A 12,853-nucleotide genomic window follows, 5' to 3' on the forward strand; every position below is an offset into this window, starting at 1 on the left:
GTTGGTTCTGTCAAATGACTGATGGTAAGTGAGGTTCACCATACGGACATGCACCTATTTGAAGTTTTCTTTTTAACTAGGTGTACAGTGAGTTTTTATATCTAACAGATCAGTGTTGTTCAATGGCTGTAACAGTTCCATCACACATAGTTAAGAACAGGACACTATGAAATATGTAAGGTGTCCACTCTGGTAGGTATTGATAGAAAAGATGCTATTAATTCTGCTTATGTTAAAAACAGCATAAAACTACTCCCTCAGACAGAATTTCACTTACCCAGGCTTGTAATCAAATTCCACTCTTTATGGAAAATATAATGTATGTTTTGAGATCAATAGCGTCTCCATTGACTCTACTGGTACAGGACCCATGTCTGTATGCAAATGAAGAAAAAGAATATACTTTTTCAACTTAAAAATAATTCAGGGTTATTTTTAGAATTGCAATATTGCTCTGAAATATGACTGAAATTGCCCATATTTATTATTTTTAAAGGTAGGAGTTCAAGACAAAATAAAAATAAGGTGTTAAATAATTGGATCGTATTTGTTCCCCTCTCTTGAATATTCACTGTATTTACATAGTCCATTTCTCTTTATTTTGTTAGACATCAGAGCATTGGAACAGGTTGCCCAGAGAGGTGGTGGAGTCTCCTTCCCCGGAGATATTCAAAACCCACCTGGGCGTGATCCTGGGCAATGTACTCTAGAGGACCCTGCTTGAGCAGGGAGGTTGGACTAGATGATCTCCACAGGTCCCTTCCAATCTCACCCATTCTGTGATTCTGTGATCTTTCTATGAAATTAACTTCTCTTTGTAAACATATTTTTTTTCAGAGATATAACTCCCAAGGTCTTATTACTGCCTTACCACTACCACTATCCCATTGCTGATATGTCTGTTGAAATAGCATCTGGTTAACTGTTTGAGAATGATCCAATACATTGTTTACTCTCCTGTCCAAAGTAATGATCTATAATATCATATTCCAAGACAATCTACTGAGTGCAGTAGAATTATGGGATCTCATAGGACTGCCTAATGGAAGAGAAATCAAATATAATCAAATATTCAACGTGTATGTTGCTTTGTTTATATAGCTGCACCAGTCAAGTAGAGCAGTAGTTCCAAAACAGCATGCGATCAGTTCTTTAGTTCAGGAATTTCATCAGTCATCAGTTCTATTTCTGAGAAACAAAACAGGCTTCAAGAACTGGCCAAGTTTAAGAATCTGACTTAATGATTGTGCACTACACAATGAAGTGCAGTGCAGAGATGAAACTGAGTTATCCAGAAACTAGATGCTAGTCCTCTGCATTGTCTTTCCCCAAGCTATTTCGTGTGGCCTGTATAGACTGCTTATTAGATCTGGTGCTTTTCAAAGCTTCCTCAAGTGTTGTTGGAACTTCTGAATGACTACTTGAGAAATAGTAACTGAGTCATTTCAGCTTAATTTGAGATTTATTGTAAGTAATTGACAAACAAGAGTAATGTGAATAGATAGGCTACTATAAAGCTGGCCAAGCTTATGACTCCTCATTAGGATTCCTATTGGTGCTTGCTATATAATCATAGAACTGGTAGATATTGTTAAAATCCTGCCCATTTTCCTTCTTTGTTTCATTCCCCCAGGAAACCTCAGTTTTTCTAGTTATATACTTCATTAGCCCATTTTTCATAGACAGTCATAATAATTTTACACATTACTTATTTTCTTTTTGTCACAATCATACCATCATGGATGGCTTCTCATGCAACTCTGCAATTCTATTTCCCAGCAGAAGTGCTGGGCTCTCAAACTGTTCCCAGCAGAAGTGCTGGGCACTCGCCTTTGTTTAGCTGAAGGCAATAACAAAGTGGCAGAGGAAATCATGAGGACCTGAGTTAAAAGTCTCATTTTACACTACTTCATGCCACAAAGATGTAGTAGCCTTTTTGGAGTTAGCTCAGGGCTATCATACAGGGTGCTACATTGTACGCGGGAGACAAGCCATAAAGTGTGTTCTTCCTCTTGCTCACAGAACTTCTCTCAAAGGACTAAGACAACAACAGTACAGTCACTGCTTGAATAGGTTAGGCCTAGCTGAAAATAGCATTAGCATATGGACTTTATTTAACCCTATAGGATAGGGGAGTAGAATAATAAGAAGAGAAGTGTAAACAGCCTGAAGTGTAAACAATCTGTTAATCACTACAAAAGGTGTAAACCTATTGAGAACCTCTGAGACTAGCAGACTGTGAGCACCACTGATTGCCACAGTGAGACGGTAGGCGCAGAGGGAATCTAAACAAGCCAGTCAAGAATGGGGTATTCTCTAGCCCACTTTACCACTGAGGATGTCTGGAGTCACTTAGGGGAGACCCCCAGGGACCCACAACTCTGCACCAGGACTACGCACGAGACAGCCGGAACCACGAAGCTAACCTTCCCAACTCTTCTTCTGGACGGTATCATTGTTATCACTCCTGCAGAACAGGAAACTCATATCATTTATGAAATTGCATATATATTTGATTAAAATTTTGGTATCTGAGTCCATTTAGTCTCCGCACTCATTTGGTCATTTGGTCTCAGACAGTTAAATACCTGCCTGCAGTCAAAGAAAATAAGTAAAAAGTGGTGCATCGGAAAGCAGGAGCAGGTGACACATGCCACAAGCCTACATGAAAGAAAATAAAAAAATACAAAAAAAAAAAGGGGAAACTAGAAAACAAGCTGTGAGTATAAACATGGATCAAAACTACTGCAGTGAACAGGAGGGCTTGTTCTAACCTCAGCTAGTACTCAGTCAGTCTGTTTCACATGTGGTTTTAGTGGTATTTATTTGGGAACTGAAAAATGAAACTTACACTAAATGAATCAGGTATCTTTTCTAACACAGCTGTGCTCTTCCAAAAAGGTGGATGATACAAAGCCTGAACTCCATGAAAAAAATCATAAATAAGAGCAGAAACCATCTATGTCTTTTCCCTTATTGCTGAAATATACCATCAGTCTAGGACAGCAAGCAACTCTAAGCTCGAAAACTCTAAGTCTCTTTTTAGTCAATGTAAAGTATGGTAGCTGATGTTATAGGACATTTCACAGTGAAATTTAAAGTCAACTAGAGCAACTTTATGATTATTTAGAGCCTTATAATGCTTATTGTCCAGCTTACTCTGATCAAAGTTTTACAGAAACAATTAGCATAAATATCAACTCTTTGCTTAGACATTTCTCTTCAATGAGACTATCTTTTCATTTAAGAATATAGAAAAACAGGATGTACAAATATATTCTCTCATTTGAGAAAACTCCCAGGAGTAGCTTGGGTTTGCTTTTCATGCCTGGATTTCTCCTTATATTTACATTTAACTTTTCCCAGATATCTTCCTTCTTAGGCTGCTCTCTTCTTCTTTTTTTGCTCACTGCCCACTCTGTTATTCTAGCACTGTACCTAATCCAGTACCTATCTGTGCAATGATGAGGAATTAATCTCCCTTTTAATACCTTTGAAATCCCATGGTGGTGTTTACTATATTTTCAGGTTAGAGAAATCAACCAGAAAGGCTCTGTATATGTGTATGTGTATGTGCATGCCCCGTAAGCCCCGTGAGGTGTACATATTTAAGAAAATATATACCCATTTCTTATGTAGTCTTTATGCTATTATGTTATCTTTATGCTATCATAGTAATAAAAATGATAAAGGATTTTTTTTATTTTATTTTACCCTCTGTTATACAACCTCAGTATATACAACATGGCAGTGCACTTAAAGAGGCTTCAACAAGCAGACATACCTTAATATGAACCCTAAAATAATATAGGTTTAGTCAAAACCTTTAAAATAATATAATAATTTTCCATATAGAACTTGCTAGATCTATATGTATTAGCAGCAAGTAAGTCTGAGACACTTACTGAATTTAAATTCCCTAAATATGTATTTGGATTGATTTAAGTCTACTTTTTCTTTTTCTTCTACTTTTGCTTTTGCTTTTGCTTTTTGCTTTTCCTTTTCCTTTTCCTTTTCCTTTTCCTTTTCCTTTTCCTTTTCTGTGAGGAAAAATGTCACTGAAAACTGAACTTTATGCTTTTGATTAACTGTCTTACAGAAATGATGTGTCAGAACTGATAGTTTGGAGCTCTCAAATGACTTACAGAAGAATAAATCTGAAAAAAGAAATTTAAATTGAGTTTCTAATAAGTTCATTTCCATAATTTTTCTCAAAAGGCTAACAAGCAGAACCACCTTTCTTTGAATGTTATGATTAAATTCATTGTCACCAATGAAATGAAAGAGAAATGAAAAGAAAGCTTCAGTATACTTAAAAGCTGTTTCTGTAATGATCTGCTAACACACCTTCCTCTATCCGTACAAAACGCCTAAGGCTATCCACACCTCACACGGAATCACAGAATCGTCTAGGTTGGAAGGGACCTCTGGAGATCATCAACCTCCCTGCTCAGGCAGGGTCCTCTAGAGCATATTGCCCAGGATCACATCCAGACGGGTTTGGAATATCTCCAGCGAAGGAGACCCCACTACCTCTCTGGGCAACCTGGTCCAATGCGCTGTCACCCTCACAGGAAAGAAGTGTTTCCTCAGGTTTAGATGGAACTGTCTGTGGTTCAGTTTCTGCCTGTTGCCTCTTGTCCTGTCACTGGGCAGCACGGAAAAGAGACTGGCCTCATCCTCTTGACACCCCCCCCCCCTTCAGATACTTGCACACGTTGATGAGATCACCTCTCAATCTTCTCTTCTCCAGGCTCAACAGGCCCAGCTCTTGCAGCCTTTCTTCAGAGGAGAGGTACTCCAGTCCCCTAAGCATCTTCGTAGCCCTCCGCTGGACTCTCTCCAGGAGTGCCATGTCTCTCTTGTCCTGGGGAGCCCAGAATTGGACACAGTACTCCAGGTGAGGCCTCCCCAGGGCTGAGCAGAGGGGCAGGATCACCTCCCTCCACCTGCTGGCAACACTCTGCCTCATGCACCCCAGGATCCCATTGGCCTTCTTGGCCACAAGGGCACACTGCTGCCTCATGCTTAACTCGTTGTCCCCCAGGACTCCTGGGGCCTTCTCTGCAGAGCTACTTTCCAGCAGGTCAACCCCCAGCCTGTCCTGGTGCATGGGGGTTGTTCCTCCCTAGGTGCAGGACCCTGCACTTGCCTTTGCTGAATTTCATGAGGTTCCTCTCCGCCCAGCTCTCCAGCCTGTCCAGGTCCCTCGGAATGGCAGCGCAGTCTTCTGGTGTGTCAGCCACTCCCCCCAGTTTAGTATCATCAGCAAACTTGCTGAGGGTGCACTCTGTCCCTTCCTCCAGGTCATTGATGAATGAGTTGAACAAGACTGGACCCAGGACTGACCCCTGGGGGACACCGCTAGCTATGACAGCTAGAAGCTTCCTGCATGTAATATGTGTCGTGATACAAAGGAGAAAGCTGAATCTACTTTGAAAGATTTTTCCAGAAATGCAGCGCACATCTGTAAATGCTTGTTTGCGTCTGTTCTAAATGTCTTTTCATTAGCTAGCCACCTGCTAGATAAAAAATGTTGCGCCAGCAACACAGCATCAGAGAAGATGCATGCAATGCATGCAGTTCAATATAAGATACTGAGATTGAAGGAAATTGAGTCTGGCATGCAGCAAAGTATTTTGACATACCCGAAACTGAAGTAATTCTTTACTCAAGTATTCCTTGATGAACAGTTATTACTATTCATTATCTTCTCTTTCTTGCGTACAGAGTGTAGACTTTCAGGCCGATGCCTTTGGATTTACGAGAATTCTTCAGTGCCATGGATCACAATGTTCTGCCAGATCATCAGCCAGTTCTGGCAGGAATAAAAGGGCCAACGGCTAAAGTAATTACTCTCATAGAGAACAGACTGAACCCAAAACTGATGAGTAGGCATTTTCATGCAGACACTTTCCTAACAAGGAGGAATATCGTCCATAAAGTTTTGTGTACTATATGCTAAACATTCCTTGATGATGAACTGTAACATGTCCAACAGGGCATCAAAGTTGTTGCTACAAAACGGAAACAAAGGTAAAGTAATTTTAACTCAGTTGCATACACTTTTTCTGCAAAATAGCTTATATTTTGAAATGAATTCTTTTCCAGTAGCCATTCAATAATTTTGTCTCAGACATGACAGCAACTTATAAATCCAAAATACTTCAAATGCATCAGTTCTAGGAGTTTGTATATATTTGAAAGAGAGTATGATTGCTGGAGAGTATGGTATATCATGCTTTGCAATGCCATCTATAAAGGCTGGAAAAAGTGGATTGATTCCGTCAGCCACTGACATCCCTGAATCTTGAAATGCCACTTTAGTACTGTGGGTAGTGAAAGCAGTGGAGAGAAACATTCAGCCTAGCGGAAGCCAGGTCAGACTGTTGCTTTTAAACTATATTGGGAAGCTGTTGGGGGATAAAAAGTCTGGTCCCAAGAAAGCAAGTCATAAGATTTGCGGAAAATCTGGCTGTTGAAATTTGGCATTGTGTTTCTCTTTAAGTCTGGAACAAAAATATAAAGTATTAACTGATTATCAGTTGTGAAGATTAAATTTAATCTTAGACCAACTAAAATCTTTACTGCACTATAACATCTGTATGCATGTTAAAACTATCGTGAATGGAAGATGATAAGTGAAAACCTCTAAGTTCAGAGAGACGAGCTGTCTTCATTCAGTCACACTATTCAGGAAGCCAGCACGACATCTTAGTGCCCTGTTGCTATCCTTATGACACCTTTGCTTTGATGTTCTATTCCTGTAAAGTTTGTATTGACATAAGACTACGTTTTTTGCCTGGAGCCTCCATACTATTGAAATAACTTAGTTATGACTTTTCAGTCTGAGCTCTGATATGTTTTTGAAAATCATTTCTTAGATTTCTCATGAAATTCTCAATGTATTTATGATGCCAATGCTCTTAGCTAACGTATCTTTCAGATATAGAGGATTATGTTTTCTCAAATTCATGCAGAGGTTTGAAAAACCTTACCCTTTCACACATGCCTTTGTAAAACTTTCCACAAGTACAAAATATTGGAATATAGTTTTAAAAAATTCACTTTCTGCATATAAAAATTATTATGCCTTTAATCTTCAGCAAGGCAGTAAAGAATAGAAAACATTGTTTCTGTCATTTAAACAACAAAGATATGAGAGGTTTGTGTTGCTGTTGCAGTTCAATAGCAAACCTCTGAAAGTGTTACAAGCCTCTCTATCCCCAGAATAAATGCTAATATCACTGCTTAGTGAGTATAATTGTGCCATCAAGACTGTAGGAGAAGAAGGCCTGTCAGAGGCAAAAGACGGACCGTTTGGCTGTGGCTGAGTGCAGGTGCAATCTATAGGAGTAACTGAGCGTTGGGAAACTCTGTAGATACTAGGTCTTCTCATCTCTAGAGTTATATTGTTACAATTATACTGGGACAGTTTTGGCCCTGCACGAAATACTTGATCCCAAGTAATTACAAGACTTTGCTCATAAGCTAGCTCAGGCCAGAGCCCATTGGCAAGATTCAGGCCTATTAATATAACTTTTTTTGGAAGGAGAGATGGCAACCCAGGAGGATATGGAATGGTCTATGCCTGCCGGTCCCACTGGCTGGCCTCAATCCTGGACGTGTTTAACAGCGTAGACATAGCCTCAATCTCTCTTCTTGTTTAGTCTCAGAAGTAGTTAACGAAATAGGAATTCCTAAATTCAAGGAGCAGAAGAAAGATTTTCAGGGAAGAAAGAATGGAAACAACATTAACCACATTGAACCTTTCCTAATCCCAGGAAGTACTGTGATCCGGGTTATTATTAAAAAATAAAAATAAAAAATACCCTAATCCAACAAAAGATCCCTTTTCTAGACCCAGTAAACCAAGTATTGTTGATCAAACAGCAGAGATGTCCCTTAGAAATTAAGAGCACAGCACTTCAGTAAAATATGTGCCTATAAATGAGTGCTTACAAATTGTATGGGTCATTGGAAATAGAGGTCTAGGAGCCTATCTAGGAAGATTCAAAGAAAATATGTTTAACTGAGGACCCTAGAGTATATTTTTCTTTTCCTGACAAATAATAAAAAGGATACAGAAAAGATTTAAAAGAAAGGCATATAAAGACAGAGAAAATCACCATAGTGAGATCATGTCAAGATTCAAATGGCAGCACTTAATAAAAACTAGTAAGAAAGGACCGGATAACTGAGAAGTGATTTATCTGCAACAAAATATCTTCAGGAGATTCTCATAAAAGCAGAATGGCAGCCTAAATTATGTAGAGGCTTATGTTTCTCTACTGATTAAGCAACAATGATAAATAAAATAAAATGTTCGAATTAATAAAATATACTGCTGATCTGCTGAAGTCAAATGATGCACATCTTATGTATATTACTAGAAAAGCTAATTGATATACGATTCTAGCTGTAGCACTATAAAATTGAATCAATGAAGACCAAAATTGTCTTGCACCATTCCAAAGCGGTGTAGGGATATATCTCCTTTGCTCATGCATATCCATGATGGATATATGGCCATAATTCAGTTTAAATAGTAAAGGTCTGCAGACGTGGGATGCTCTCTAGCCGTTGGAGGCTGACGAATAGATAGATTGTTTGTATTTTGTATAAAAGGTTGGCTTTACAGGGAAGGAACATAGTACTACAAATGAGATAAACGTTGTTTGTTCAGTTTCAACACGTAGGCACACCCTAGAACAGAATTAGTCATCTGTGCTTCATCTATGCTAATGTAACTACAAAATTTATTCAGCTCTACTAAATAAAATTATAGAAAATAAAAATAGTTTTGTCCTATAATGCCACTGCGTAACATAAACAGAATGTTTTTATACTATAACTATCATGCATTTGAATTTTTTGATGACTTGAAAGCTGTAGTAAAAGGATTGTTAAAAGCCATACTCTCATGGTAGTTAAGGAAAATGAATCACATGTTTTAAGAAACTGGGGGCTGTGGTAGCTGCAACATTCAATTACTGACTTGCTGTTTCCAGATCAATGGCCTTGAGGGAATGTAAGGTTAATTAAGCCTTAATTCACTCAAGATGAATTGACATTTTTGTCTCACAGCAGTAATTGTCTAAACAGAAAGCTTACTAGTAGTGGTGGGAGTTAATAAAAAAATAATAATCATCTTTATTCCATGCATCACTATTTAATGAAAGCTTCCCTGTACCCAACAAGTATAAAATCCTGTAGGTGTAGCAACAGTCATAATAATGCTCGCTTACACTAGTCGTCTACAAAATATTCAGAAACATTTAATGATTCATTCTCGAATCATTCTAAATCCTCTTAGAAATTTATCTATTACTCAGATGTAATTTCCATACTTTGAGATGATAGTAGCAAAAGAGCCTAGCTTCAGATTTATCCTTAGAGTTCAACTCTAGGATAGAGCTGAACTCATCAACTCATTGATGAGTACTAACTTTGTGGGGTAAAATTACAGCTCGATCACCACTTGTAGAAGCTGAAATAAGTCTTTATTATAAAAGTCAATTTTGAAACTAAACTCTAGTGAAAAATTTTTAGTACCCTTGGATTTGTGTGTTTAGTCGAAAAATGAGCTTCCTTATTTTTTAAAAAATTGAAATCATACTGACAAATTGATGGGTATTCCATCAAATAGAGCAATACAGTCGTCAGTCATTGTTGAAAAAATTAAAAAGAATGAACTAAGTGTTTTACCATAATAACATTCAAATAATTATGTTAGCAACATTCCTTCACTTTAGAAAAAAATCTTTTCTGCAGTGTATGCAAAGTGTCATGGATATCATTGAAATTAATATATCTGGTTCTCTGCTCTCCCTACCTTGTCACTAACATCTGCATGGTATGTGTGAAAAATTCTACTAATTTGTTTTAGCTGCAGTTCCACTTTTCATCATACAAATTTCAAGTCAAAGGCAAATCAGTTCCCTTATGCTTTACAGCGTTGCAAGAGAAACTGATATCTCAATTTCTCCAACATCTTGCATCTTGTAGCATTACATTGGTCCAAATTTTATAACTGATCCTCTTTTGACCAGTAATATCATAAACACTACACAGGGCAGTAAAATTTCACATAGCATGTATGAATCTTAAAGGACTGAATTCCATTTAGTGGTCTTAATTGAAGCATCTGTTCATTTGCTGTAATGACATCAAAATTCATTACACCATAGCATCATTACAATGCAAAAGAGCACAAAAGCATCATTGACATATAAAAACCTTACAGCAAGCTAGATTTCCAACAAAGATGTGAAAGGAAAAATAACTGGGTTTTGAAGTGTACCAATTTGACAGCAGTAATCTTTTCCCCCCTCTTTTTAATGAGTCTTTACCGTAATAGTATTTTTTGTGTGTCAAAATAAATATTCTTTCTTTTTTCCAAGCCACTCTTGCCAAAGTGTTCGTTAGCAACTAGAAGTATCTAGTGATCATCTCTAATTTTCTTCATTTACATTTAGTATCTTTTTGATTCACTTAGTATTCAGAATTTCTAAAATGGTCCCATAATGCTATTTTTTCTAACAGTCTCTTCCATGTTGAATTACATATGCTTTGCACTTCAGTAGTAACTGGGCTTTGTCAAGCTGAACTGAATTGGGCTGTTTATGTCATTTAGGAGCAAGCAAACTCACATTTGGAATTTGCTAGAACCCCTACTTCTGAATCTCAGTGGCAGTGTGGAAAACAGTGCGAAGCAAGTAATATGCTGCAGGCAACATCATTCTTTACTCTCCTGACAGCCTGGACCATAGCAGCAGTAACAGTTTCCTGAGGCTGAAGGAAGTATCAGAGGATCGTGCAGCAGCATGTTGCCAGCAAACCACATGTTAGAGATGAGAGCTTTAAAATCTGCAGTTAAAGGAAATTGTTTATTTTTGTTACTCTTCTATCTTTTTGAAGCTTGTTCTTTATTTAAGAAAAATGGATAAAGATTATATGCAAGTAGTTGATATTTTAGCCACTGTATGTTGATTCAGACCACTTCTCCCTCATGGGCTGAAGATGTTCAATTAAATCACATTGAGACCAAGCCTTCAGTATTGGGGACATAGCTACTTCTAAAATCATTATACTCTTCCGTTACTGAATAGAAAACTAAACTGTAAAGTATTTGCTAACCTGTTTCACAAACCGGCTCAGCTTGAGAGAATCCTATCATCTTCAAAACCATGACAACATTTCTGCCTTCATTGTGCTTTGACTTCATAGTCCGTAACAAAAAAGTTTTCATCAGTTCTCTTTTTCCCTTAGCATGGCCTAAAGGTGAGTCATATGTCTGAAAAAAGATTGTTGCACATTCTTAGATTTACTTTCTGTACTAAGATAATTCTTGCTACTCAAATTAGACACCTATGCTTTATGGATAAGGCCTACTGTATGTGAACGTTATATATTTCCATATGAAAAATAGGGAAGGTAAATAATAATCTTGACCAACAAAACACACAGGAAAAAGCAATTTTTATTCCTTCTGTTTTACTACCAGCATTCATTTAATTCATTAGTAAACTTCCTGATCTGGTAAAAGTCAAATATTTGGCTTTTTTTCAAGTTGTAGTTGTACTGGTTCTTTGAGATGAGAAATACATCCTTTCCTCTCATTTCCCAACTGCAGGATGCTGACTTATGATAAGATATGCACTTCCAATGGTGGCTAAAACCCAAATAGTCATGATGATTTGCCCATGACTTGATGCATTGCTGCCATAACTGAAAACAGAAAGGAAGCTGGATTTGAGTAAGGCTGCTTTGTACTTTTATTAAAGAATATCCAAAAAATTGAGTAATTGTATGTTTGGCATAAAGGGAAATTTGGATATAGTAATACATGAGCCACTTGAGTAGCTTATTTTGCAATGTATCTTCAAGGCCATTGCAGGAGACAACACCACAAATGTACCATTAAAAATTCTGAAAAATATGCTGATAATACTCAGATAATTTATTTTTGTTGGATATCTGGATATCTACTTTCTCATGAATGTTCATTTAAGCAACCATTTGCCTGAGGGAAGTGCTAGGAGGGGGCCCAGTGTCCTTTCAAGTTCTAGAAGTCTGATTTGGCACTATTATTGAACTTCATCATTAACTTTTAATTAAATTATTATTAATATTAAGCAGATAACAAAAAATTCTTCTCTATACCTAAGGTTTGCATATATAAATGTATATAAATAAGAAGATATATAGTTTGCACATGATTATTTCCTAATCGGTACTTGCCGAGCATAATAAAATGCTCTTGTAACATATATTACACTGAAATATTTCAGATGTGTGAGTGCGCGCGCGCGCGTGCGTGCGTGCGTGCGTGCCCGTGTGTGTATGTGCATGCATACTTTTGAATATGTTACAGTTTTGGCTTTATTTAGCTAATAATAATAATAATAATAATAATAATAATATTGATAATAATAAAATAAATCCAGGGTACAGGAGGCTTAAAAGAGACTTCTACAGACTTTGATTTTCCTGATTAATTGAGAGGGTTAGTTGTAGCCAAAATAAAATGAATCTTTTAAATAACATTATGAAGAATTTTGATATTTTTTGATATTTTTTTCCAATAGCTTCCAATAGCTTTCCAATAGCAATAACTATTTTCTGCCTGCTGATTTCAGCTAACAATATTGTTTTTACCCACTTTAAAGTCAATATTGTCATACAATTTAGTGACACGCATACGTCTATATCTTCACTGAAATATATAACAAAAATTCTGCATTAAGTAATGTTATATAAAGTAATTATTGTACTGTATAGTTATGAACTGTTATTTATTTGTTTCAGCATTAATCCAAGAAGTAAGAATTTTAGATAATTAAGCATTTCA

This window comes from Struthio camelus, chromosome 1 (assembly GCF_040807025.1).
Source record: "Struthio camelus isolate bStrCam1 chromosome 1, bStrCam1.hap1, whole genome shotgun sequence".
NCBI lineage: Eukaryota > Metazoa > Chordata > Aves > Struthioniformes > Struthionidae > Struthio > Struthio camelus.